Raw genomic sequence first — 3,939 nt, 5'->3', positions numbered from 1 at the left:
CTCCTATGCATAAAAACATCAACCTTTTTATTGGCTAGCAGTTGGTGATGGTTCATTTTTATTCACTCTGTCCATAACTGAATTGAATAATTGCTATTTGTACTAACATCTGAGACTCTCTCTGACATTTGGCTGCATTTGCCCTGCTGCTCATTTATGCTTAAGTTTGTACCTGCTCATTAACTGATTTGTCCTAAAAATAACTTTGAAAGTCTCAGAGCCTAAGCTGTTAGCTGTTAGCCTACATAGCTAAGGTTATAAAATCAGCATCTGGTTACAGCTCAAAAAGCTGACTCTGGTCTCATTCTTAAGGCTAAGATAAAGAAATATCTATTTGAAACTGCTTCTAATTAGCTCTGAAAACTATAAAACACTGAAAGCTATCATGAAGGATGTAACTCATTGTTTGCAGGGTTTCATCATTCCAGACTTCAGAATTCATCTGGCATTTCTTTAAAATATGTGGTGAAAACCAACTCTTTTCCATCCCACAAAATTTTAAGTTGAAAAAAACCAACATTACTAATTTGTGGTTAAATATTTCCATGCAGAAAACAGTTTTGCATTTTTGAGAAATGAGCTTATCAAGCCACCTTAAATTGATTCCATTCTAGACACAAACTCTTTGCATTCGATACCATAATTACCATTTCATCTTTTGAGATAAATATTCACACATTTTGCTAAGCTAATTCTTCATTCTCAAAGCAAAAGATGTTCTGGAGATAATTACATTTATGTAAAGATTTACGAAATATTTGCTGTTCCTAGTATATCCATATGAAGATATGATGGTTAATTTCCTGCATGAAATTAAAGCCAAATTACTTTTCATTTTGCTGTCAATTAATTATACACTTAATTCAATTAATAGCATAGATCAGTTAGTGAAACCAAATCTTGTAACGGGGATGGAGCACAAATTTGAAGAATTTTAAGCACTAGGGTTTATAATTAAGTTATATACTCTCTAGTGATAAGTACTCTGATATGGATTCATCACTTACAAGTTTATTTCTAAGTTTAAAAAATTATTTGCTGTTGAAACTTTATCCTGTATTACAAATTATCTGAGAACAGACATTTAAAAATAATTCTCTTATTGTAATTAGCTAAGAACTTACTAAATACAATGAATGGATAAAAATAGCTATAAATGGTGTCAATGTATGTGATTTTCAGCAAATTTATGTTTTAAAATTTATAAAACTCTCACAATACTTTTTCTTCTTCAAAGCTGTTTATTCAAAAGGTTGATACAAATAGCAATTTGAAATTTTCACCTAAGTTTTACTTGTCTCATGTTAAATAATGTCTCAAGCAGAGCACATATAACTTTTTAATGTTTTGTTCTTGATTATTGTTGTAAAACTACAACATAATACTATAAATTATCATTGCATAGGGGCAGTATTGTAGTCAGTGAGGTTTTTCTGAGGCGTAATTACTGTTAATTGAAAATTTTTCTTCAGAAGTTTGTTATATACAGAAATGGAGTTAAAACTGAAATATTACATTTAGACACCTGTTTCTGTATACTGATTATGCATAAATGCTATTTTATCTTTTCAAAAATTTATAATTTTGTATATAGTCATAATAATTGTAGAGATGTAAAGTAAAAGAATGTAGTGATATAAAATGAAAGAATGTCTTTCTACAGACCGAAATGTGTCTCCCAAAATTCCTATGTTTTAGGTGTTATCAGCAATGAGGCAGTATTTGGAAATCAGGCTTTCAGAAGGTAATGAGGCGTGGCTGAGATTATCAGTGTGACCCTCAAGATCTCATTATCAGTGAGTTCCTTTATAAATGGCTCCCCAAGTAAGAGGATTCCAGGTTCTTCTATTTCTAATGAATTGGTCAAGGCAAGTCAAAAATGGTGCCAAAATTTTATTTGGAAAATAAGAAGTGACTGGTAAGGGGAAAACTGGCTCTGCAGAGTAAACTTTTGGGTGGAACAAAGAGAGAAAAGGGTAAAAGTACAAATAAAAGGGTCCCCTGCATCTGGGAGTTGTAGAGCGGGCTAAGTGAGGTGTAGCTGCACGTTCCTCCTGGTATCTGATGTCCTTTATCAGGTCCATTTCTTAGAGAGCCAGTGAGAAGTTCTACCTACAGGTCCTTAGAATCATCTGGTCGGGGTGGGGTTGGGATTTGAAATTGGCAGGCCCTGCCCACTTCTCCATGCAGTTTTGCCACACCCTACCCAATCGGATCGATAACTTTACAAGAAGAGACCACGGAAAGCACGCTGTCTTCCTGCCTTGTGCGAATGCAGAAAGATCGCAGCTAGTAATCTGTCGCGACCCAGAAAAAGAGGCCTCAACAAACACTGGCAACCCTGGCACCCTGATGAGAAACTTAACAGCTTCCAGAAATTTGAGAAAATAAATTTCTGTTATTTAAGACGTCCATTGTATAGAATTATTTTATGGAACACAAAGTTGACTAAATGAGTTGTAATATAATGTCATATAATGGGCTGTATATATCTCAACTAGTATAAATTTTTTTGCATTTAAACTTTTAAATTTAATACACAACTTGGCGATCTAACTGCCTCATCACAAGATACATGGTTACCCAATGACTAGAATATGTGGTCTGCAAAAATTGATTTTTATGTAAATTCTGGCTTTATCCAGGATATGAAATCTTTCAGTAGTGCATCCTTCTACTTGCATCTTAAAGTCATAGAAAATGAATCTGTATGTATATGAACAAGTGCAACTGAAAGAATAACTCCTTGTCATGCTTTGCAAGATTGTTATTTATTACAATTGTTATTATTAATTATTTCTTGAATCAATTCTAGCAGTTATGTATTTTCTTTTTAAATTTTTTTTTTTGTCTTTGTTGGTACCAGGAATCGAACTCACGACCGCACACTTGCAAGGCAGGTGCTTATGCCAGTGAGTTAAATCCCCAGCCCCTAGTTATGTATTTTCAATAGATTTTTTTTTATATCTTTTTTTTTTTTTTTTTTTTTTTTTAGGTACCAGGGATCGAACTCAAGACTGCATGCTTGCAAAGCAGGCACTTATGCCTCTGATCTAAATCCCCAGCCCGCATATTTTCAATAGATTTTTTAAATGTCTTAACGTAAATGTATTTTGGGGTTTGTGCATCTTTGACATTTGTTTTAAAGTCTTTCAACAGTTTCTTCATTTCTCCCTGGATTAAATTTATTGTATCTCTAAAGTATCCCTAAGAAAAAATACTAAGGGATAATATTACTTTTCTGCTTGCCTAGAGTATTGTTTGCTGGAATTTTAGTAAAAACTTTTAGTTTTATTTTTTTACAAACTCAGACTCACCTACTGTTAACCCTGCTGGTTTACAAGAGCTCAACTTTAATATTTACCTACTGGAATAACTTAAGTGCAACCACAGAAATCACATTATTTCCATGACCGCATGGATTGACTCAGTGAGAGTCACAAACCAGCATAACAATGACAAACAAATAACGAGAGACAGTCTTTGAATATTTACTGAAATCTGAAGTGGCCAAGTTCTGTCTTTGCAAAGCCTTGAATGATGTGTACATAACTTTTTCTTTAAGAGTAACATTAGGAATAGAGAACATAAAGGGAATAGCAAAGCTTGTAGAGGGAAAGAAAAGTATCTTTATGTGATTATTACATCCCATAACTCGTTCCTGTCTCAGTCCACTTCAGTTTTCCAGTGGTGGTAAGCAGAGCCTCTTATCACCAATGTTTTCTCAAAAGCTCAGCTGTATTTTTAGCTCTGGTCATTTATCTCCAATCTTAATGATACACGATCACCTCTTCTTATCAAGAAAGATGTTTCTTTGTGGTTCAGAGTTAATATAGTATTGTATAGATACTTTTATGTATGTGATGACTTATGATTAGGGTAATTAGTAGCATTATTTTATCAACACATACTGATGTGTCATAATGTGCCCGCTGTCCT

General features: G+C 33.5%; 1 non-coding gene across 1 annotated transcript; it reads left to right on the top strand.

Moving 5' to 3' along the window:
• The first annotated feature begins 1,393 nt into the window (after positions 1-1,393).
• On the top strand, positions 1,394-1,531 carry LOC111755143 (U4 spliceosomal RNA). Its single transcript, XR_002789721.1, has one exon. It is a non-coding gene; the product is annotated as a U4 spliceosomal RNA (small nuclear RNA).
• The last annotated feature ends 2,408 nt before the right edge of the window (positions 1,532-3,939 follow it).

This window comes from Cavia porcellus, unplaced genomic scaffold (assembly GCF_034190915.1).
Source record: "Cavia porcellus strain 051 isolate PalLab524CR breed Dunkin Hartley unplaced genomic scaffold, mCavPor4.1 scaffold_2, whole genome shotgun sequence".
In the NCBI taxonomy this organism is placed as follows: Eukaryota; Metazoa; Chordata; class Mammalia; order Rodentia; family Caviidae; genus Cavia; species Cavia porcellus.
This window is presented reverse-complemented; position numbering and strand designations above follow the sequence as displayed.